Here is a 25,865-nt window from a genome sequence, read left to right on the forward strand (position 1 = left end):
GCTTCACATTACTTCCTGTTTTAACAGGAAGTAAGAAATAAACATGGGGTACATAATAATACAGACAATGGTATACACCAATATACAAAATACAGAATTGGTAATTACTTAAAGGAAACCAGAGACAAAATATATTCAAAGATGTATACATACCTGGAGCTTCCTACAGCCCCATCTGCACGGATCGCTGTCTTCATGTAATGATCTGCTCAGCTGCCTGTGCAGGCAGGCAGCTTTTTGACCATTGTTCAGGTCTGCATTCTGCAGGTCTCTGGAAGAGAGACCTTTTGTCAGTTTTTCAGCTTGCTGTTGCTGAGGAATTTGCATACGTTTGTCATGCAAATTGCCTAGCCACATCCCTTGTAGGCCTGCTCTATATATACCATGTGATATCACAGAACTTGGCTGGTCATAAGGAGTCTTCCTGTGAAACACTCTGGAGAGTGTCAGCCTTGCTCATTGTTTGTATATCAGCTTAGAGTAATCCCTGGAAACTGCACTGGGCAGGTTTCCTTAGTGCAGTTAGGATTGCTTATCTGTTTTGTTTGTCTGTTGCGATTGTCCTGTCCCAGCGGTGGTCGACAGGAAATCGTTCTGTGTGTCTGGGTGCTAACCGGAACAGCGGTTGTTACTGGTAGCCCCTTCTGTTCTGTCTTCCTGGATCGCGCTAGCCACTTTCACTAGTGCTGTGGATCCTTCTGTTCTGCTACTCTGTACCTGGATCGCACTAGCATCTTGCGCTAGCGCTGTGGATCCTTCTGTTCTGTCTTCCTGGATCGCGCTAGCCACTTTCACTAGTGCTGTGGATCCTATCGTTCGCTTATTCATGTTTTCGTGTGTCTGTCTTGTCTGCTACGAACGCTTGCTGGATTGCTCGGTGAGGTAACCGTTAAGAAAGCGCTCGCGTCCTCTATTTCATGTTTGTCTGTTAATGGTTAGTTAGGCGTGCTTGTCTCTATTGTGCTTATCACGTGGAGACCGCACATAAACGCGTGCACTGTTGCGAATGAGTGCGGCGTTCGTGTTTAGCTAGCATTTGTTATTTTCCGTATCTCCTCATTGTATGATTTGCTGTGCCTTTGCTACTCTTGTGCTCTGCCTTGCTGTAGCCTTGTGTCACGTCTGGCGATCGCACCTCTCGCGATCGCTTTCCTACTTCATATCTGCTGTGGTGTGTGCACCATCACGGGTTGGCGCACACACATACAATCTGTCTCTGTGCTCATTCTCAATCGCCTCTCTTGCGATTGCGTTCCGTCCCTTCATGCAATTCCTGTCTGGAATGTGTGGTAGGGCAGAGGAGCTGTTCCTCTGCACTCCACAGCTCCCCCTGTCGACAGGAATTTTCCCTCTACAGGTGCATTGCACCTTTTGCTGGGTTCCCGCAATTATACACTTGTGGAGGATTTCCGCAGTGTCAGCGCACGCCTTGTGCGCTGATCACGGAGAGAATTCCACAATCGTTACACCTCAGTCTTCTGTATCGCTGGTATCGGGTCCCATAAGTTTGGCGAGCCGTGGCCAATCTGAGCATGCTCAGTGCGCTCTCTTCGGTGGAGAATAGTACTGCGCAGGCACAGTACTATACACTCAATAAAATTGAAGTGGCTAAATACGGCTGTCATATGTGTCATAGACAAAAAAATTTAAAAATACCTTAAATTACGAAAATACAAAAATATAACTTTATTTATTGACTCAAATTCAAAGAGGTACAATAAAAATGCATGGGATGGCCACCCCGCCACACATACAGTGAACACACCATACGCAGGTGCACCACGCACTCGTTCGTGGATTTAAATGGTATAAGACAGTACTATACTCTGCCGGAAAGAGGAAGGAAGCGCACTGAGCATGCTCAGACCGGCCACGACTGGCTGAAGTTACGGGACCCAGTACCGCCGATACAAAAGACTGAGGACAGCGGCGTGGGAGCGATCCTTGCGGATGGGGCTGGAGGAAGCCCCATGTATGTATAAAACTTTGACTATATTTCGTCTCTGGTACACTTTAAAAGTAACTAACATGATTAATTTAATGTATATCAAATTCCAAGACACAAAAGGGTGAGAGAGACCTGCCCTGGAGAGCTAACAATCTAAAGAATAGGGTGGAAACAAGAGGTGGAGTAGTGCACAATAATCATACCTAGAAGCCATGTGTTTTAGGTTATTATCTAGTAAGGAGTACAACATGGCCAGAGGTCAAAGGGGAAATGACTGAAGGTAGAGCATATGCTTGTTGGAAAAAGTGAGGTTTTTAGAGGGATCCATCTGAAAATGGCGCCTGCGAATAATGGCGCATGGTGTTGCCGCTAATCCGTTTGCCGCTTATCGCTATTTAACGTTAAAGCCTTATTGTTACTTAGCGTTAAAGCCTTATTGTTATTTAGTGTTAACACACAGAACCCTCTCTGTGCCTATCCCTAACCCCTAAACCCCCCTGGTGGTGCCTAACCCTAACCACCCTCCTGGTGGTGCCTAAGACCCCCCCTGGTGGTGCCTAACCCTAACCACCCCCCTGGTGGTGCCTAACCCTAACCACCCCCCTGGTGGTGCCTAACCCTAACCACATCCCTGGAGGTACCTAACCCTAAGCACCCCCCTGGTGGTGCCTAACCCTAACCACCCCCCTGGTGGTGCCTAACCCTAACCACCCCCCTGGGGGTGCCTAACCCTAACCACCCCCCTGGTGGTGCCTAACCCTAACCACCCCCCTGGGGGTGCCTAACCCTAACCACCCCCCTGGTGGTGCCTAACCCTAACCACATCCCTGGAGGTACCTAACCCTAAGCACCCCCCTGGTGGTGCCTAACCCTAACCACCCCCCTGGGGGTGCCTAACCCTAACCACCCCCCTGGTGGTGCCTAACCCTAACCTTGACTGTGTTACATTAAATCCATTCACCGTTTTGCAGTTAAATAACGTCTGCAGTTTGGCTTATGTAGGGTGCTATTGATAAATAACGTTAGTGTGTGCCACTATTGATAAATAACGTTAGTGTGTGCCACTATTGATAAATAACGTTAGTGTGTGCCATTTTTCTTCTTTTTTTCCCTGTGCGCCATTATTATGCAGTACTAACGATAAATAGCGATAAGCGTATCTTTTCAATGCGGCGCCATTTTTATGCATAGGCGCTGTGCGCCATTATTCACTGATCCATTTTAGAGAGCGTTTAAAGATATCAAAGGTTGGAGAGTGACGTATGTGTTATGGAAGCGCATTCTAGAGGATGGTTGAAGCAGTTGCAACATTTTTTATACGCAAATGCAAGGAGGTAATTCTAGAGGAGGACAAAAGAAGATCATGTGCACATCTGAGATTGCGGTTGGGTTGTCTGGAAACTAGTGAGGAGATGTACAGGGCAGAGAGATCGTGGAGAGATTGTGGAGATCTATCCTCAAGAAAATAGTGGTCCCCCCCGTGTGACCTGGCCGCGTGCGCTCTCCTGCTGCGCTGCCATGGCCATTATGTGCAGGTGCATAATACCCCCGGGCCACGGGAGCGCGCAAGGCCAGGCCACGCATGTGCAACAAAGCTCAACTTGGCCAGAGTACCGGGCTGTTCAGCGGGGCACAGAAACGTCTCAGGGAGACGGGAGAGGCCTCGAGAGGGCTGGAGGAAGCCTCAAGTAAGTATGGAACCTCAGGCTGCATTTCCACTTGTGCGGTGCGAATCGCCGCGGTAAAAATTCGCATGTGGGAATTCGCATGGATGACGATGTATGCGAATTTAACCATGGCAGTGCTGGTGTCCTTTTCCATTGTTTCTATGCGAATTCGCATGAAAAGTCGCATACCCAAACCTCATGCGAATTTCCTATTAAATACATTGTATGCGATTCGCCTAGCGGTATGCGGTATGCGAATTCTGATGGCTCTGCCATGCAAATTTTTTCTGCACAGAAAAACGCAAAGGAATCCTGACAAGTTGAAACAGTCCCATTGACTTGTATTGCTATGCGAATTTGTATGCGAAAAACGCATGCGAATTCGCGATAGTGGAAATGAGCCCTGAGACTTCTTTTGTCTCACTTTCAGGTACACTTTAAGTAGCTTCATGAAATTGGCAAAACCAATCATCTTATCTATCTGCTAATCTGGTATGCAGATATGGCGTTTACCCAGAGTTCTGTTCTCCGCTGGCATACATTTTCAAAGGAGAACAGCCAGAAACCTCTCATTGGCACGTTGTTCCCCAGTGAGGGAAGGCAGCTTCCGCTGTCTCTTCTGATGCGTTTTAGTTACATTACAGTCACATAATACTTTGCATTCTAACGAAGTGGAATCTCCACCGCCTTCCATAAGCGTCTAGAACTAAGAGACATTTCCACTTAATTCCTCGCTGAGCGTTGTCCCAAAGTGAATAAATTCAAATGAACTTTGGGCTGGAAGAGCGATCTCTCAATAAACTGCGGGGTATTGGAGGAAGGTACGGCTCCTCGCAATGTTTGATCGGGAAATGGAATTGCAGAAGATGGCTGTGAGCTTCTTATGAAACGTCCGGGCTTATCTGAACTGCCTCCTGCAGGAGAACTATTTCGCTTTTTCAATGAGTACTTGAGAAAGTTAAGAAAGACCTAAAGGGAAAGTTTTCATTGTGTGTGAGAAGTTTGAAAGTTCGGGCACATTTTATAGGCGTTCAATAAAAGAGAACAGTAATTCTGAAAAGATAAGTTCTCTAAAAGTTGTGGAATATTATAATGTATTTATGAAGCAGATAAAGCTCTTGAAGCACTTAACGGAGTACATAGTCATGTTACTGGCTGGTTTGTTAATAGTGTGGGCTGTTGGGGGGAGGGGGGTGGGGGGGGGGGGTAACACGAACCTGAAGCGTAAAAAAACTTATGATATAATGAACTGTATGTGTAGAGCGGATAATGAACAGAGCATTAGTAGCAAAGAAAACGGTCTCATATTTTTATTTTCAGTTCTATAGCTTTTTTTTTTTATATAACATGTCCTTTATCCTATAAAACAAAGCAGAAATAATGACCCTTTGAACTTTCCTGCAGTGAAACCTTATCTTAAGAACTGTCGCGAAAATCTTAAAATTTAAAACACATACAAATAAGAAGTACGTTTCTTCCAGAGTAAAATGAGCCATAAATGACTTATCTCCTATGTTGCTGTCACTTACAGTAGGTAGTAGAAATCTGACAGAACCGACAGGTGTTGGGTTAGTCCATCTCTTCATGGGGGTTTCTCAGCATGGCCTTTATTCTTTATAAAGACACTCCCTGAAAAGGATTTATACAAAGATGCTTGACAGCCTCCCTGCTCACCGTATACTTTTTATGGCAGTTGGACGGAGCTAATGCCATTCACTAAGTGCTATTAAAAAGAAAACCCTGAGAACCCCCTATGAGAAGATAGGCTAGTCCAAAATCTGTCGGTAATGTCAGATTTCTACTACCTACTGTAAATGACAGCAACATAGGAGAAAAATCATTTATAGTTCACTTAAAGGGATACTGTAGGGGGGCAGGGGAAAATGAGTTGAACTTACCCGGGGCTTCTAACGGTCCCCCGCAGACATCCTGTGTTGGCGCAGCCACTCACCGATGCTCCGGCCCCGGTTCACTTCTGGAATTTCAGACTTTAAAGTCTGAAAACCACTGCGCCTGCATTGCCGTGTCCTTGATCCTGCTGATGTCATCAAGAGCGCACAGCGCAGGCCCAGTATGGTCTGTGTCTGCGCAGTACACTCCTGGTGACATCAGCGGGAGCGAGGACACGGGCGTGCAGGCGGAGTGGTTTTCTGACTTTAAAGACAGAAATTCCAGAAGTGAACTGGAGGCGGGGCCGGAGCATCGGTAAGTGGCTGCGCCAACACAGGATGTCTGCGGGGGACCATTAGAAGCCCCGTGTAAGTTCAGCTCATTTTCCCCCGACCCCCCTACAGTATCCGTTTAACTCCGGAAGAAACGTACTTCCTATTTGTATAGGTTTACATATTTTTTACATTTTAAGATTTTCGCGACAGAGGTCCTTTAACCACTTAAGGACTGCAGTCATAAAACCCCTTAAGGACCAGAGCCTTTTTTTCCATTCGGACCACTGCAGCTTTCACGGTTTATTGCTCAGTCATACAACCTACCACCTAAATGAATTCTACCTCCTTTTCTTGTCACTAATACAGCTTTCTTTCGGTGCTATTTGATTGCTGCTGCGAGTTTTAGTTTTTATTATATTCATCAAAAAAGACATGAATTTTGTCAAAAAAATGACTTTTTTAACTTTCTGTGCTGACATTTTTCAAATAAAGTAAAATTTCCTATACATTTGAGCGCGAAAGTTATTCTGCTACATGTCTTTGATAAAAAAAAAACCCATTCAGTGTATATTTATTGGATTGGGTAAAAGTTATAGCGTTTACAAACTATGGTGCCAAAAGTGAATTTTCCCATTTTCAAGCATCTCTGACTTTTCTGCGCACCTGTCAGGTTTCATGAGGGGCTAAAATTCCAGGATAGTACAAATCCCCCCCAAATGACCCCATTTTGGAAAGAAGACATCCCAAAGTATTCAGTGAGAGGCATGGTGAGTTCATAGAAGATTTTATTTTTTGTCACAAGTTAGCGGAAAATGACACTTTGTAACAAAAAAAAAAAAAAAAAAAAAGTTTCCATTTCTTCTAACTTGCGACAAAAAAAAATGAAATCTGCCACGGACTCACTATGCTACTCTCTGAATACCTTGAAGTGTCTACTTTCCAAAATGGGGTCATTTGTGGGGTGTGTTCACTGTCCTGGCATTTTGGGGGGTGCCTAATTGTAAGCACCCCTGTAAAGCCTAAAGATGCTCATTGGACTTTGGGCCCCTTAGCGCAGTTAGGCTGCAAAAAAGTGCCACACATGTGGTATTGCCGTACTCAGGAAAAGTAGTATAATGTGTTTTGGGGTGTATTTTTACACATACCCATGCTGGGTGGGAGAAATATCTCCGTAAATGACAATTGTTTTCTTTTTTTAACACACAATTGTCAATTTATAGAGATATTTCTCCCACTCAGCATGGGTATGTGGAAAAATACACCCCAAAACACATTATACTACTTCTCCTGAGTACGGCGATACCACATGTGTGGCACTTTTTTGCACCCTAACTGCGCTAAGGGGCCCAAAGTCCAATGAGTACCTTTAGGATTTCACAGGTCATTTTGAGAAATTTCGTTTCAAGACTGCTCCTCACGGTTTAGGGCCCCTAAAATGCCAGGACAGTATAGGAATCCCACAAATTACCCCATTTTAGAAAGAAGACACCCCAAGGTATTCCATTAGGAGGATGGTGAGTTCATAGAAGATTTTTTTTTTTTTGTCACAAGTTAGCGGAAATTGATTTTAATTGTTTTTTTTCACAAAGTGTCATTTTCTGCTAACTTGTGACAAAAATAAAATCTTCTATGAACTCACCATACTCCTAACGGAATACCTTGGGGTGTCTTCTTTCTAAAATGGGGTCATTTGTGGGGTTCCTATACTGCCCTGGCATTTTAGGGGCCCTAAACCGTGAGGAGTAGTCTTGAAACCAAATGTCGCAAAATGACCTGTGAAATCCTAAAGGTACTCATTGGACTTTGGGCCCCTTAGCGCACTTAGGGTGCAAGAAAGTGCCACACATGTGGTACCGCCGTACTCAGGAGAAGTAGTATAATGTGTTTTGGGGTGTATTTTTACACATACAGATGCTAGGTGGGAGAAATATCTCTGTAAATGACAATTATTTGATTTTTTTTACACACAATTGTCCATTTACAGAGAGATTTCTCCCACCCAGCATGGGTATGTATAAAAATACACCTCAAAACACATTATACTACTTCTTCTGAGTACGGCGATACCACATGTGTGACACTTTTTTGCAACCTAGGTGCGCTAAGGGGCCTAACGTCCTATTCACAGGTCATTTTGAGGCATTTGGATTCTAGACTACTCCTCACGGTTTAGGGTCCCTAAAATGCAGTATAGGAACCCCACAAGTGACCCCATTTTAGAATGAAGACACCCCAAGGTATTCCGTTAGGGGTATGGTGAGTTCATAGAAGATTTTTTTTTTTGTCACAAGTTAGCGGAAAATGACACTTTGTGAAAAAAAAAAACAATACATATCAATTTCCGCTAACTTGTGACAAAAAATAAAATCTTCTATGAACTCACCATACTCCTAACGGAATACCTTGGGGGGTCTTCTTTCTAGAATGGGGTCATTTGTGGGGTTCCAATACTGCCCTGGCATTTTAGGGGCCCTAAATCGTGAGTAGTCGTCTTAAACCCAAATGTCTCAAAATGACCTGTGAAATCCTAAAGGTACTCATTGGACTTTGGGCCCCTTAGCACAGTTAGGCTGCAAAAAAGTGTCACACATGTGGTATCGCCGTACTCAGAAGAAGTAGTATAATGTGTTTTGTGGTGTATTTTTACATATAACCATGCTGGGTGGGAGAAATATCTCTGTAAATGACACATTTTTGATTTTTTTTACACACAATTGTCCATTTACAGAGAGATTTCTCCCACCCAGCATGGGTATGTGTAAAAATACACCACAAAACACATTATACTACTTCTCCTGAGTATGGCGATACTACATGTGTGACACTTTTTTGCAGCCTAGGTGCGCTAAGGGGCCTAACGTCCTATTCACAGGTCATTTTGAGGCATTTGTTTTCTAGACTACTCCCCACGGTTTAGGGCCCCTAAAATGCCAGGGCAGTATAGGAACCCCACAAGTGACCCCATTTTAGAAAGACGACACCCCAAGGTATTCCGTTAGGGGTATGGTGAGTTCATAGAAGATTTTTTTTTTGTCACAAGTTAGTGAAAAATGACACTTTGTGAAAAAAACAATAAAAATCCAATTTCCACTAACTTTTGACAAAAAATAAAATCTTCTATGAACTCATCATACACCTAACAGAATACCTTGGGGTGTCTTCTTTCTAAAATGGGGTCACTTGTGGGGTTCCTATACTGCCCTGGCATTTTACGGGCCCAAAACTGTGAGTAGTGTGGAAACCAAATTTCTCAAAATGACTGTTCAGGGGTATAAGCATCTGCAAATTTTGATGACAGGTGGTCTATGAGAGGGCAAATTTTGTGGAAACGGTCATAAGCAGGGTGGCCTCTTAGATGACAGGATGTATTGGGCCTGATCTGATGGATAGGAGTGCTAGGGGGGTGACAGGAGGTGATTGATGGGTGTCTCAGGGGGCGGTTAGAGGGGAAAATAGATGCAATCAATGCACTGGGGAGGTGATCGGAAGGGGGTCTGAGGGGGATCTGAGGGTTTGGCCGAGTGATCAGGAGCCCACACGGGGCAAATTAGGGCCTGATCTGATGGGTAGGTGTGCTAGGGGGTGACAGGAGGTGATTTATGGGTGTCTCAAGGTGTGATTAGAGGGGGGGAATAGATGCAAGCAATGCACTAGCGAGGTGATCAGGGCTGGGGTCTGAGGGCGTTCTGAGGTGTGGGTGGGTGATTGGGTGCCCGCAAGGGGCAGATTAGGGTCTAATCTGATGGGTAACAGTGACAGGTGGTGATAGGGGGTGATTGATGGGTAATTAGTGGGTGTTTAGAGGAGAGAATAGATGTAAACGATGGATTTGGGAGGTGATCTGATGTCGGATCTGCGGGCGATCTATTGGTGTGGGTGGGTGATCAGATTGCCCGCAAGGGGCAGGTTAGGGGCTGATTGATGGGTGGCAGTGACAGGGGGTGATTGATGGGTGGCAGTGACAGGGGGTGATTGACAGGTGATCAGTGGGTTATTACAGGGAAGAACGGATGTAAATAATGCACTGGCGAATCGATAAGGGGGGGGGGTTGAGGGCAATCTGAGTGTGTGGGCGGGCGATTGGGTGCCCGCAAGGGTCTAATCTGATGGGTAACAGTGACAGGTGGTGATAGGGGGTGATTGATGGGTAATTAGTGGGTGTTTAGAGGAGAGAATAGATGTAAACGATGGATTTGGGAGGTGATCTGATGTCGGATCTGCGGGCGATCTATTGGTGTGGGTGGGTGATCAGATTGCCCGCAAGGGGCAGGTTAGGGGCTGATTGATGGGTGGCAGTGACAGGGGGTGATTGATGGGTGGCAGTGACAGGGGGTGATTGACAGGTGATCAGTGGGTTATTACAGGGAAGAACGGATGTAAATAATGCACTGGCGAATCGATAAGGGGGGGGGGGGGGGGGGTTGAGGGCAATCTGAGTGTGTGGGCGGGCGATTGGGTGCCCGCAAGGGTCTAATCTGATGGGTAACAGTGACAGGTGGTGATAGGGGGTGATTGATGGGTGATTGATGGGTAATTAGTGGGTGTTTAGAGGAGAGAATAGATGTAAACGATGGATTTGGGAGGTGATCTGATGTCGGATCTGCGGGCGATCTATTGGTGTGGGTGGGTGATCAGATTGCCCGCAAGGGGCAGGTTAGGGGCTGATTGATGGGTGGCAGTGACAGGGGGTGATTGACGGGTGATTGACAGGTGATTGACAGGTGATTGACAGGTGATTGACAGTTAATCAGGGGGGATAGATGCATACAGTACGCAGGGGGGGGGAGGGTCTGGGGGGGTCTGGGGAGAATCTGAGGGGTGGGGGGGGGTGATCAGGAGGGAGCAGGGGGCAGTTTAGGGACTAAAAAAAAAAATAGCGTTGACAGATAGTGACAGGGAGTGATTGATGGGTGATTAGGGGGGTGATTGTGTGCAAATGGTGGTCTGGGGGGTGGGCAGGGGGGGGTCTGAGGGGTACTGTGGGCGATCAGGGGGCAGGGGGGGGCAGATCAGTGTGTTTGGGTGCAGACTAGGGTGGCTGCAGCCTGCCCTGGTGGTCCCTCGGACACTGGGACCACCAGGGCAGGAGGCAGCCTGTATAATACACTTTGTATACATTACAAAGTGTATTATACACTTTGTAGCGGCGATCGCGGGGTTAACAACCCGCCGGCGCTTCCGATTGGCCGGCGGGTTGACGTCGCGGGTGGGCGGAGCCTATTGCCGGTGGATGCGCGCGCATCCCAGCGCGCGATCCCCGGCCAGAGAGTGCCCCAGGACCTGACGCCAATCTGCGTTACGTGGTCCTGGGGCTGCCACTTTGCCGCCGCCAATATGAAGTAGGCGGTCGGCAAGTGGTTAAGCTGTCTGTTTCTTGGCTGTTTAACTACTTCAGTAAACAGGACTGTATTTGACCCAGTTGGGTCGATTAGCTCAGAGAAGCAATTTTGCATAGATAACATCTGAAGGATTTTTTTTAACTCTTCCTGTACTGGAAAACAATGTGAGACTCTTTTCTTTGCTACTAACGTTCTATTTCTTAGCTGTACTACAAATACAATTAATTAGGCTTGATTCACAAAGCGGCGCTAACCTACTTAGCATGCCTAAAGACTTTGGGCGTGCTAACCAGGGTGCTAAGTAGGTTAGCACCGTTTTTTGAAATCAGCTCGCGCGCAAAGTCGTATCGCGACGTTAAAGTCGCACCCAATGTGACCTTATAGGAGCATCGGGTGCGCCGTTTTCGTCGTTTTTGCGGGCGAGCACTGATTATCACGACCTAACTGACTTTAGGCGTGATAGAGGGCTTTTCACAAGCGTGCTAACAGTTAGCGCCGCTTTGTGAATCAAGCCCCTTATGTCATAAGTTTATTTTCACTTCAAGTTTGCTTTAACCACTTCAGCCTTCAGTCGTTTTCACTTTATGCATCCGAGTGTAACGATTGTGGAATCGTATTCGCGGTCAGCGCACCAGACGTGCGCTGACGCGGCGGATTTCCTCCACAAGCGTATATTTGAGGACACCCAGGCTAGGTGCTATGCACCCGCAGAGGGCAATTCCCTCCGGCAGATGGCGCTGTGGAGTGCAGGCGAACACAGTCGCTGCACAACCACAGATGCCAGACGGGAATTGTACATATCCAGGACAAGGTACGATCAGGCAGGGCTGGATAGCCCACAAGAAACAGAGCAAAGGGACAGAACCAATGTGTGTCCACCAAACTAGTCGCCACCCAGCGATGGTGAACACACAATGGCGGAAACGAAGTGGGAATGCAATTGCAAGAATGGCGATTGCCGACAGAGACACAAGACTGAGCAAAACAGGGCACGAGGGTAGCAAAGGCACAGCAAATAATACAATAAGGAGATACGGAAAATAACAAACGCTAGCTAACCGCGAACACCGCACTCATTCGCAACAGTGCACGCGGTTATGCGCGGTCTCCACGTGATAAGCACAATAGAGACAAGCACGCCTAACTAACCATTAACAGACAAACATGAAACAGAGGACGCGAGCGCTTGCTTAACGGTTACCTCACCGAGCCTCCAGCAAGCGTAGCAGACAAGACAGACACACGAAAACAGGGACAAGCAAGAGATAGGATCCACAGCACTAGCGAAAGGTGGCTAGCGCGATCCAGGTACAGAGTAGCAGAACAAAAGGATCCCCAGCGCTAGCGAAAAGTGGCTAGCGCGATCCCAGAAGACAGAACAGAACGATCCCCAGCGCTAGCGAAAAGTAGCTAGCGCGATCCCAGGAGACAGAACAGAAGGATCCCCAGCGCTAGCGAAAAGTGGCTAGCGCGATCCCAGAAGACAGAACAGAAGGATCCCCAGCGCTAGCGAAAAGTATCTAGCGCGATCCCAGGAGACAGAACAGAAGAGATAGCTGGTAGCAACCGCTGCACCAGCTATACTCCAAGAACAGAGATCAGAACCATTTCCTGTCGACCACCGTTGGGACAGGACAATGGCAACAGAACATACAAACAGATAATACAACCTGACTGGGCTAGAAGGGGAGCCTAAAGCAACCCCCAGGAATTAACTATACTAGATAGCAACGGCTGACACTCCAGCAGTGTCCATCAGGAACAGACCATGGAAGGGAAATGACCAGCCAAGCCTTCTGGGAAACATAAAGCTCTTATAGTGCCAGTCATCAAAGAAGGCAGGTAGGGGATTTGCATAACGAATGTATGCAAATTCCCCAGCAAGAGAACAGACCAGAACTTGCAATGGAAAGACAGGTCTCTGTTCCAGAGTCCTGCAGCATGCAAACCTAAACAATGGTCAGAAGGCTGCCTGCCTGCGCAGGCAGCTGAGCGGATTCTCACACCGAGCAATGTTCACCTCCCATTCATTAGCCTATAACTTTATCACTACTTATCACAATGAACTGATCTATACCTTGTTTTTTTCCACCACCAATTAGGCTTTCTTTGGGTGGTACATTTGCTAAGAGCCACTTTACTGTAAATGCATTTTAACAGGAAGAATAAGAAAAAAACGGGAAAAAAATCATTATTTCTCATTTTTTCGGCCGTTATAGTTTTAAAATAATACATGCCTCCTGTAACGATTGGTGTAGCACACAGACGTCTGACTATTGGGTGATCTGCAGAATCACCAATAATTCAGACTCTATACCTGATTATGTGGTGATCTGCAGTATCACCAATAATGCAAGTATAGAGGCTGAGAAACAGAGGTGTAAAGTGTTTGGTGCAAGAGTAGATTAAATAAATAGATCTCACCAGAGAAGCTGGTGAGTACTATCTAAAACAACAATGCTAGACCTCACCAGGGGAGCTGGTGGTGGTGGGTACTAGCCGCAACAAGAGTGCTAGCCCTCACCAGGGAAGCTGGTGGGTACTAGCTGCAACACAGTAGTATAAATAATAGGTCTTACCAGAGGAGCTGGTAAAGTACTAAAAGCAAGAGTGACAACAAAGTTTGGCTAAACCTTACCAGAGGAGCCGGTAAGGTACTATCAGCACAAGCGGCTGAATAGTTTAAGTAGACCTTACCAGAGGAGCTGGACAGGTACTATCAGTCACAGGAGCTGTATAACTTAAACTAAACCTCACCAGAGGAGCTGGTGGGTATTAGTCAAAAGCGCACCTCACCAGTGGCAAGGGCCCACTGGTGAGTGGAGGGGTCAGACAGGCAAGGTTTGGCAACTGAGAGGCGAATACAGTACAGAAACGTGAGGCAGAAGAATAGTGAGTAATCAGGCAGAGGTTCAGCAACTAAGGTCAGATAGGCAGAAGTACAGAATCGATGAGCAATAGCAAGGTCAGAGTATAGCCAGAATCATACACAGGTAATCAGTAATACAAATATAACAATAGTCCTAGTCTTGTGTGAAATCCCTGGTTTCCTCCCAGGAAAAAGCACACCGGATACTAGTCTAAGGTCTGAGCGCTAACACGAGTGTATTCGCAACAGCAGACAAGCTGCAAATGACCAGTGAAGGCTTAAGAAGCCGAGGAGAGCTCACAGCCACGCCCCTTACTAATCCGAGCGGCGTGAGTCCCCTCCGACATCAGCCAATCCGGCAGGTCAGCTGACATGCCTTCTTCCAGCATAAAGGTCCTGTCTCCGGCGCGCCCGCGTGATACAGCGACCCTATGAGCACGAGACAGTACCGTTCCCGGCGTGCTAGACGCCGATGGAACGGAAGAGGCCTGTGAACAGGGAACAAAGGCGGCTGCGGGTATACCCTGCGTGTCCGCAGCTGCCATAGTTGCAGATGTTACACCTCCATAAATAAAATCCACTTATTGTATTTGCCCATTTGTCCCGGTTATTACACCGATTAAATTATGTCCCTATCACAATGTATGGCAAAAATATTTTATTTGGAAATAAAAGTGCATTTTTTCCGTTTTGAATCCATCACTATTTACAGGCTTATAATAAAAAAAAATAGAAATATTTCATCTTTACATTGATATTTAAAAAGTTTAGACCCTTAGGTAAATATTTACATGTGTTTTTTTATTGTAATGTTTTTTGTTTTTTTTATTTGGGAATTTTTGGGAGGTTGGGATGTATATAGTAATTTTTTTAAATCTATGTACATATATATATACATATATGGAAATATATGTTTATTTTTTTTCTACATGTAGATGTAGTTTTACTATTTGGCCACAACATGGCAGCCATGAGTTTGTTTATATGACATCACTCTAAGCGTAACATGTACGCTTAGAGGGACGTAGGGGGACGCAAGAGGCAGAAAAAGCGAGGCTTCCGAGAGAAGCGATCGCTTTTTCTGCGGGGGAGAGGAATCAATCATCGGGCACCATGTCCCAATTGATTGATTTCTGGGGTAACGATCTGCATCCGGGAGCACGCGTGCACGCGCGCGATCGACCGCGGGAGCACACGATATCGCACATGGCCTTCTGGACATAGCTTCTATGTCCAGAAGGCCATGTGCGATCCCGCATCGTGCACGCGTGCTCCCGGATGCGGATCGTTACCCCAGGAATCAATCAATCGGGACATGGTGCCCGATGATTGATTCCTCTCCCCCGCAGAAAAAGGCTTAAATGGTTAAGGGCACTACCTTTCACAAAGGAGACCAGAGTTTGAATCCTGACTGAAGCCAGTAACTATTCGCTAAGGAGCCCTTGGGTAAAATTCAGTAACACTGTACGGTGGCCTGCTAAGTGCATCCTTAGTGGTTGTAGCTCTCAAGTCCTTTGAGTTCAACAGCAGAAAAACGCTTTACAAATAGAGATGGCCCAAACTGTTTGCCCGGTGAATAACGCGTGTGTAACGATTGTATAACGGATTGGTGTAGCAACACAGACGTCTGATTATTGTGTGATCTGCAGAATCACCAATAATGCAGACTCTATACTTGATTATGAGGTGATCTGCAGTATCACCAATAATGCAAGTATAGAAAGCAGAGATGTAGTGACAATAGTGTTTGATGCAACAGTAAAGGGTAGATCTCACCAGACGGGCTGGAGAGAACTACCAGAGGAAAAGGCAGATAGTTTGACTAAACCTCACCAGTGGAGCTGGTGGGTACTATCTGCAACCAATCTGTGCTAGGCCCCACCAGAGGAGCTGGAGGGTACTAGCCAAGATAGAAGCTGGGCAGCTAGGAGCCCACACCAGAGGAACTGGTGAGCGCTATCAGCAGCAATAAATAGTAGATAGACCCCACCAGAGGAGCTGGTGGGTACTACCAACAATAGTAACTAGATAGTTTAGCTAGCTCTCACCAGAGGGGCTGGTGGGTACTATCAGACCACCTCTCCAGTGACAGGGCTCACTGGTGAGTAGAAGGATCAGACAGGCAAGGTTCAGCAACAGACAGGCTGGTACAGTACAAAAGCAGAAGAGAATAGCTGAAAAGCTTTATGGAGATGAATATTTCATTTTTCAGCACAACCTGGCACCTGCTCACAGTGCCCAAACCACTGGTAAATGGTTTACTGACCATGGTATTACTGTGCTCAATTGGCCTGCCAACTCTCCTGACCTGAAACCCATAGAGAATCTGTGGGATATTGTGAAGAGAAAGTTGAGAGATGCAAGACCCAACACTCTGGATGAGCTTAAGGCCGCTATCGAAGCATCCTGGGCCTCCATAACACCTGAGCAGTGCCACAGGCTGATTGCCTCCATGCCACGCCGCATTGAACCAGTCATTTCTGCAAAAGGATTCCCGACCAAGTATTGAGTGCCTAACTGAACATGATTATTTGAAGGTTGACTTTTATTGTTTTAAAAACAATTTTCTTTTATTGGTCGGATGAAATATGCTAATTTTTTGAGATCGGAATTTTGGGTTTTCATGAGCTGTATGCCCAAATCATCAATATTAAAACAATAAAAGGCTTGAACTACTTCAGTTGTGTGTATTTGAATCTAACATATATGAAAGTCTAATGTTTATCAGTACATTACAGAAAATAATGAACTTTATCACAATATGCTAATTTTTTGAGAAGATCCTGTATATATATATTTCTCTACTAAAAAATGTGTTTGACTCAAGAGCTCTTCAAAAGTCTGTGTTTTGATCTTGTGATATTTCTGTTCATAATGTCCACACTGTGCACTTTAGCTGTTGCAGACAGGTGCAATCAGTGCTTAGTGCTGCAGAGAGGCTTGATAGATAGAGCGGCACTTTATTTGGCCTGAGGAAGTGGGCTAGGTCCCACGAAACGCGTTGCCTGTGCTTGTGTATTACTATTAAACTTATTTTTCAAAAGTGATTTGTCATTTATGAGGTAAGCCACCACCTCCTTTCAAATTGTATTGTTTTTAAAGTGTTTTATACACCTACTGGGCGCCTCTTCACCTCCTGTAGTGCTACAGTAGTTCACCCTACCGAGGGTTGTTTTTCTTTTTCTTGCTATTGTTATATTGCAGCTCTGTTTGTCCAGTGCACCCATTAGCTGTTGGAGACAGGTCTGCTGGTCCTAGTAGTGCACCGACTTGATAAATCAATCGTCCTTGTAAGGGCTGTTTTTCTTTTTTTTCTTGCTATTGTTATATTGCCTGTTTAGCCTGCCTGTCAGTTTGTCTGATTTGTGGATCAGTCTGCTTGCCAGTACCAAGTTTACCTCTCTGACTATCCCTGCCAGCCTGTCAGTTATTTGTCAAATCCCTTGTCAGTTTATTTGCCTGTCCATTGCCAGTTCTGACACTTCCCTGATTGTCCCTAGCACTACCCATCTGCCCTGTCCGATAGTCTGGGCCCTGCCAGTACTGCCCCGTTAGAGCAGCCCTGTCAGTACAGCTCTGTCAGTACAGTCCTGACTCCTGTACAGTCCATCAACTTAGAATGATTAACATATTTGAAGTCAAGTACAGGTAGTCCCCGGTTAACGAACGAGATAGGGACTGTAGGTTCGTTCTTAACCTAAATCTGTTCTTAAGTCGAAACATTGTGCCATCTCTGACCCCTGTACCTCCTCTGTGCCCCCCCTGTGCCTCCAGTGTCCCCCTCTGTGTCACCTCTGTCCTTTGTACTTGTTTATACAAGTTTAAAAGTCATTTTTTCTTAGATTTTTTTTTAAATTGATTTTCTCAAAAACTTCAAGTTCGATTTGAAAAAACATTTTGTGACTTGTCCCCATGGAAACAGAGAATCCATGCCGTTAAGTCAGGGACTACTCACTACCTGTACTAAGGGCACTGAGCCAAATCTTTGTACTAAATGCCTTTAGTTGTCCACGGTACAGGAATATGGGTAACCAAAAATGCCTATAGATAGATAGATAGATAGATAGATAGATAGATAGATAGATAGATAGTACACTGCAGGTAGAAGTCGTTTTATACTTAAGGGGCCCATACACTGGTCGATTTCAGCCGCTGATCGACCGATCAAATCGATAGATCGATCGGAAATCGATTTGCAGCCGATTTTGATCGATTTGACAGGATGGAAAATCTAGGTCAATCTGCTGCTGCCAGCAGATCGATAGCCCAGAGAGTTGCATTGGATCTAATGGTCCAATAATGCATTTAGATCGATTTCCAATAGATTTCATTCTGAAATCTGTTGGAAATCTGTTCCTAGTGTGTGGCACACATCAGATAGATTCCTGTCAGATTCCGACTTGACAGGCATCTGACAGAAATCTATCTGATGGTCGAATCTGCTGCAAATCTATAAGTGTATGGCCACCTTAAGACGCCTTTTGGCCCTGTTCACAGTGCTCAGTCGCGTAGCAGAATAATTCTGCATGTCAGCTCACTGCCCATACAATGCTATGGGCCTGTTCACAGTACTTTGTGGTAACTGTTCGCATTATTCTAAAGGTGGCCATACACTCGTTAGATTAGCAGCAGATAAATCATCAGTAGATTTTCTGATCCATCTGATGTGTTTAGGAAATTTTATTTTACTAGGAACAGATTTGCAATAGATTTCAGTATGATATCTATTGAAAATCCATCTGATGGCTGTAACGATTGTGGAACTTTCTCCGTGATCAGCGCACAACGCGTGCGCTGACACGGCGGAAATCCTCCACAAGCGTATATTTGCAGGCACCCAGCAAAAGGTGCTACGCACCTGTAGAGGGAAATTCCTGTCGGCAGATGGCGCTGGGGAGTGCAGAGGAACCAATCCTCTGTACCCCCACAAGTGCCAGACAGGAATTGTACGAAGCGCAGAACGCAATCGCAAGAGAGGTGATTGCGAATGAGATTGAGCAAAGGGACAGGTTGTATGTGTGTGCGCCAATCCAGTCGCCACCCCGCGACCGCGCACACACAACAGCAGATATGAAATAGGAACGCGATCGCGAGAGGTGCGATCGCCAGACGTGACACAAGGCAGATCAGAATAGAATACGAGGGTAGCAAAGGCACAGCAAATAATAAAATAAGGAGATACGGAAAACAACAAAACGCTAGCTAACCGCGAACACCGCACTCATTCGCAACAGTGCACGCGGTTATGCGCGATCTCCACGTGATAAGCACAATAGAGACAAGCACGCCTAACTAACCATCAACAGACAAACATGAAACAGAGGACGCGAGCGCTTGCTTAACGGTTACCTCACCGAGCCTCCAGCAAGCGTAGCGGACAAGACAGACACACAAAAACAGGGACAAGCGAGAGATAGGATCCACAGCACTAGCGGAAAGTGGCTAGCGCGATCCAGGTACAGAGTACAGAGTAGCAGAACAGAAGGATCCCCAGCGCTAGCGAAAAGTAGCTAGCGTGATCCCAGAAGACAGAACAGAAGGATCCCCAGCGCTAGCGAAAAGTAGCTAGCGCGATCCCAGGAGACAGAACAGAAGGATCCCCAGCGCTAGCGAAAAGTAGCTAGCGCGATCCCAGGAGACAGAACAGAAGAGATAGCTGGTAGCAACCGCTGCACCAGCTATACTCCAAGAACAGAGATCAGAACCATTTCCTGTCAACCACCGTTGGGACAGGAAAATGGCAACAGGCAAGACAAGACAGAACAGGCAATACAGATAATACAACCTGACTGAGCTAGAAGGGGAGCCTAAAGCAACCCCCAGGAATTAACTATACTAGATAGCAATGGCTGACACTCCAGCAGTGTCCATCAGGAACAGACCATGGAAGGGAAATGACCAGCAAAGCTTTCTGGGAAACATAAAGCTCTTATAGTGCCAGTCATCAAAGAAGGCAGGTAGGGGATTTGCATAACGAATGTATGCAAATTCCCCTGCAAGAGAACAGACCAGAAACTTGCAATGGAAAGACAGGTCTCTGTTCCAGAGACCTGCAGCCCACAGACTAGAGGAATGGACAAACAGCTGTCTGCCTGTGCAGCCAGCTGAGCGGATCATCACAATGGCATTTTGTTGCCATCAGATTTCCATTAGGGCCAATGCAAAATGATAAGCAATCTCAAGAGACAAGCCTAAATTTTCCAACATGTCAGATCGATTGAAATCGATCGAAATTGATCGAAATCGGCCGCAAATCGATCGATCGGCCAAAAATCTGATGAGTGTATGGACCCCTTAAAGTGAACCAGAGACGAAACACCCTCATGTATTTTACCATATATATCAGTGGGAACATTAGAGAAAACACCTACCCTGCTCTCTGTTTCATTGTTCACAGCTCAGCCTGCTTGTTATCAGCCCTGATAAAATCCCCAACTGAGCATTCAGTCTGGCTTTGCTATAATGACTCAGCTACAATGATTCCTGAGCAGAGCCAGGAGGGGGCAGGCTTGAGCTTGAAAAGACACCAGAGAACACAGACTCAGCTATAAGGATTCCTGAGCAAAGCCAGACTGAATGCTCAGTCAGGGATTTTATCAGGGCTGATTAGAAGCAGGCTGAGCAGTGAACAATGAAACAGAGAGCAAGGTAGATATTTTCTGATATATATGGTGAAATAAAAGTGATCCATTTGACATCAGTAAATCAGGAGATAAAAAAGAAACCCTTTCACCGGAGCTGCATTGAAATAAGACAACTCTGATGCCTGGAGTTGGATACAAGGACCTATAGCTGGGGTTGCACTTTAGATTAGAAGACCCCAAGGAGGACAATGCCTAGTGGACAACATTTGGAATCTATTTATGCCCAGAGGACTTAACCTATTTTGGTTCCTGGACGTAGAAACTACGTCCAGGAACAACGCGCGCTACCGCGTGCTCCCACGGCCGATCGCGCGTTTGCACGCACGCTCCCGGCCCCCGGTTCGTTAGCCAGGCAATCAGTGAATCGGGCTATGGTGCCCGATCACTGATTCCTCTCCCCCACTAAAAAAAGCGACAGCTTCTCTCGGAAGCTTCGCCTTTTCTGGCTGTTACCTCCCCCATGCGTCGCTCTAAGTGTGTGTTACGCTTAAAGTGACGTCATGTAAACAAACTCATGGCCGCCATCTTGTGGCCAAAAAGTAATACTACAACCAAAAGTAAAAAAAATTAAAGTCAACACACATTTACATTTTAAACCTATTGTTTACATCCCACCCTCCCAAAACTACCCAAATAAAATGTTTAATATAAAAAAAAAACCATTACAATAAAAAAAAACAAAAAAAAAACATGTAAATATTTACCTAAGGGTCTAAACTTTTTAACCACTTTACCCCCGGCGGTACGAATTTCTCCGCCCCTTTTTTCCCTCCTAAAAAACCAGGGACGGAGAAATCCGTACCTTCCGCGCTCCCGCCGCTGTCCGCGCTACCGCCGCTCGTGCGCGCGCACCCGCCGCTCGTGCACGCCGCCGCCCGCTTGCCCGGAGATCAATGAACGGGAAAATCCATTCCCGTTCGTTGATCTAAGCCCCCGCAATGATCTGCTGCTTCTTTCAGAAACAGCGTGATCATTGTGATTCTCCAGCCTCCTACTGCTTCCTTACAGGTCGCATGTAAACAGACTCACTGTGGCCATCTTGTGTCCAAATAGTAAACTACACCCTAATGCATTTTACACATACAAATAAATTGTTTTACATAATAAATTAACTCATTACCTCCCACACTCCCCAATTTTTTTTTTTTGTAATTTAAAAAAAAAAAATATATATATACAATAAAAAAAAAACATAAATAGTTACCTTAGGGACTGAACTTTTTAAATATTTATGTCAAGAGGGTATAACACTGTTACTTTATAAACTACGGGCTTGTAATTAGGGATGGACACAAAACTGAAAAAAATGCACCTTTATTTCCAAATAAAATATTGGGGCCAAACATTGTGATAGGGACATAATTTAAACGGTTTTATAATCGGGAATAATGGGCAAATAAATTTCATGGGTTTTAATTACAGTAGCATGCATTATTTAAAAACTATAATGGCCGAAAACTGAAAATAATAATTTTTTCCCACATTTTTTCCTATTTTCCCCATTAAAACACATTTAGAATAAAATAATTCTTGGCATAATGTCCCACCTAAAGAAAGCCTAATTGGTGGCGGAAAAAACAAGATATAGTTCATTTCATTGCGATAAGTAATAATAAAGTTATAGACGAATAAATGGACGGAGCGCTGAAAGGTGAAAATTGCTCTGGTGGTCAGGGGGTAAAACCCCTCAGTGGTGAAGTGGTTAAATATCAATGTAAAGATGATATATTTCTATATTTTTTTTATTTTAAACTTGTAAATAGTGATAGATGCAAAATGGAAAAAATGCACCTTTATTTCCGAATAAAATATTGTCGCCATACATTGTGATAGGGACATAATTTTAACGGTGTAATAACCGGGACAAATGGGCAAATACTATACGTGAGTTTTAATTATGGAGGCATGTATTATTTTAAAACTATAATGGCTGAAAACTGAGAAATAATGATTTTTTCCCGTTTTTTTCTTATTCTTCCTGTTAAAAAGCCACACATTTTATTTGTCCATTTGTCCTGGTTATTAAAAAACATTTAAATTGTGTCCCTAGTACAATGTATGGTGATAAAATTATATTTGGAAATACATTTTTTTTAAATTTAGTGTTTTTATTTTAACTATAACAATGATTACAACTAGCCTTTATATACAAAAATAACAGTAATATGACATACCGTATATTCCGGCGTATAAGACGACCCCCCAACTTTTCCAGTTAAAATATAGAGTTTGTGATATACTTACCGTATAAGACTACCCCTCTTCCAACGTACACCAAATTTAAAAAAAAATCATATACTGGTGCTGTACTGCATGTGGTACCCAGTATATAACAGTATATAGTCAATTGACTGGTTGGATTGGTCAATTCTCTCTAAGTGGATTGGTCAGCTCTCCTTGTCTAACTGTTTATCAGAGCGGTATGGAAGAATAGATCGCGCTGTGCCCGTAAAATATGCCTCTTTCACCCCCCTGGACCACCCTTGTATGCTATTTACCTCCCTCTCTGCCTCTAAGATCTCGCACATATGCGCCTGCACCGCTTCACTACAGTCCTCAGCAGTGAGATCTGAGAGACGGTAACAGGATAGGGGGTATCACCCAGCATCAATGATACCTGGCGTATAAGACGACCCCCAACTTTTGAGAAGATTTTCAAGGGTTAAAAAGTAGTCTTATACGCAGGAATATACAGTACATATTAAAAAAAAGTCCCTAATGTAACTCTTCTTTATGTAGGTTTTTTTAACCACTTAAGTACCAGCGGTGTCTGCCCCATAAGGACCACAGACCACTGGTAGAGAAACGGCGGAATACCAGCGAATCGCCACACATACCCGTCGCAACCGCCGTCACCGCCGCACGTTGGGATCCTGGGCCACCCACTCTGCCGTCTCTATGACAGCAGAGCTCCTGTGAGCCAGTCAGGAGCTGCATTCATTGGCTCCTAACCCTGCCTATCAATGTAAGCAAATGGGAGCGGCTTACATTGAAAGACAGGGCCAGGAGCCAATAAAATTGGCTCCTGACCCAGTCACAGGGTTCTGCCATCATAGAGACAGGCAGAGCCAGTGATTTGCGTCGACAGACGGCGGGGATTAAGCGGCGAGAAATGGCGGCTAATTGAAATCTACGCCCTGCCAGCTAGGTGACCACCAATACAGGGCATAGATTTCAATTATCTGGTCCTTAACCACTTAAGTCTATCTGGACGGATATACCCGTCCAGATAGACTGTGCTGCTGCCACTGCACCGGCGTGCTCCCACCGCCTTCTGATAACCACGAGATCAATGAATAGGAACATAGTTTCCATTCATCGATCTAAGTCCCTGGCAGAAAAAACGACGGTTGTAGCCCCTCCCATTCCATGTGTATCATCCATGTATTATAGCCCCTCCCATTCCTTGTGTATTATCCATGTATTGTAGCCCCTCCCATTCCATGTGTATCATCGATGTATTGTAGCCCCTCCCATTCCATGTGTATCATCCATGTATTGTAGCCTCTCCCATTCCATGTGCAGCCCCCCCTTCCATGTGTATCATCCATGTATTGTAGCCTCTCCCATTCCATGTGCAGTCCTCTCTTCCATGTGTATCATCCATGTATTGTAGCCTCTCCCATTCCATGTGCAGCCCCCTCTTCCATGTGTATCATCCATGTACTGTAGCCTCTCCCATTCCATGTGCAGTCCTCTCTTCCATGTGTATCATCCATGTATTGTAGCCTCTCCCATTCCATGTGTATCATCCATGTACTGTAGCCCCTCCCATTCCATGTGCCGCCCCCTCTTCCATGTGTATCATGCATGTACTGTAGCCCCTCCCATTCCATGTAACACCCCCTTTGTATGTGTATCATCCATGTACTATAGCCCCTCCCATTCCATGTGCAGCCCTCTCTTCTATATGTATAATCCATGTACTGTAGCCCCTCCGATTCCATGTGCAGCCCTCTCTTCCATGTGTAACATCCACAGACAGCATCCCCTCCCATTCCATGTGCAGCCCCCTCTTCCATGTGTATCATCCATGTACAGCAGCTCCCCTCCCATTCCATGTGCAGCCCCCTATTCCATGTGTAACATCCATGTACAGCAGCTCCCCTCCCATTCCATGTGCAGCCCCCTATTCCATGTGTAACATCCATGTACAGCAGCCCCTCCCATTCCATGTGCAGCCCTCTTTTCCATGTGTATCATCCATGTACAGCAGCCCCTCCCATTCCATGTGCAGCCCCCTCTTCCATGTGTATCATCTATGTACAGCAGCACCCCTCCAATTCCATGTGCAGCCCACTCTTCCATGTGTATCCTCCCTGTACAGCAGCCCCTCCCATTCCATGTGCACCCCCCTCTTCCATGTGTATCATCCATGTATTGTAGGCTGTCCCATTCTATGTGCAGCCCTCTCTTCCATGTGTATCATCCATGTGCAGCCCACTCTTCCATGTGTATCCTCCCTGTACAGCAGCCCCTCCCATTCCATGTGCAGCCCCCTCTTCCATGTGTATCATCCATGTATTGTAGGCTGTCCCATTCTATGTGCAGCCCTCTCTTCCATGTGTATCATCCGGGCTGGTTCTAGACTTTTTGACGCCTGAGGCAAACTTCTGAGATGCCGCTGTCACCCCACCCCCATATAACAACCCCCCCCCCCCCCCCTCAATAGGTAGCTTGGAGCGGGTAGCAGGCAGGAAGCGGGTATTGGACACTTACAGTACAGTGGGCGGCATTGCAGGAAGTGACGAGAGTGGAATGAACGCTAGAACGCGGAAGAGGTGAGTCATCCCCACCCGCTGCCTGATTATACTACACTGCTCCCCTTAATAGCTGGAGGGGGAGCACTTATTAGAGGACCCAGGTGAGGGAGAGGGGATCCGACCCCCCTCCCTGCCACTGTGCCCAATACCCCCTTCCTGCCTGCTACCCCCTCTAGCTTGCCCCCCCCCCACCCACGGCCATGCGGTTGCCGCCCCGCGCTCCGACTTTGCCGCCTGAGGAACCCGCCTCACCTTGCCTCATGGGCGGCCTAGCCCTGTGAATCATCCATGTACTCTAGCCCCTCTCTTTCATGAATAGCTCCCTTGAGCCTCAGTTTCCATGTTTCATGTGTTGCTCCCCATTTTCAGCCTCCTCTTTCATATGTAGCAACCCCTTTTTCATGTCCAGCCCATATCTCAGGCTGCAGCCGCACAAGGTCCCGATGTGAGAAACGAGGCAGCTGTGGCGA

This window comes from Hyperolius riggenbachi, chromosome 5 (assembly GCF_040937935.1).
Source record: "Hyperolius riggenbachi isolate aHypRig1 chromosome 5, aHypRig1.pri, whole genome shotgun sequence".
NCBI classification, from domain to species: Eukaryota; Metazoa; Chordata; class Amphibia; order Anura; family Hyperoliidae; genus Hyperolius; species Hyperolius riggenbachi.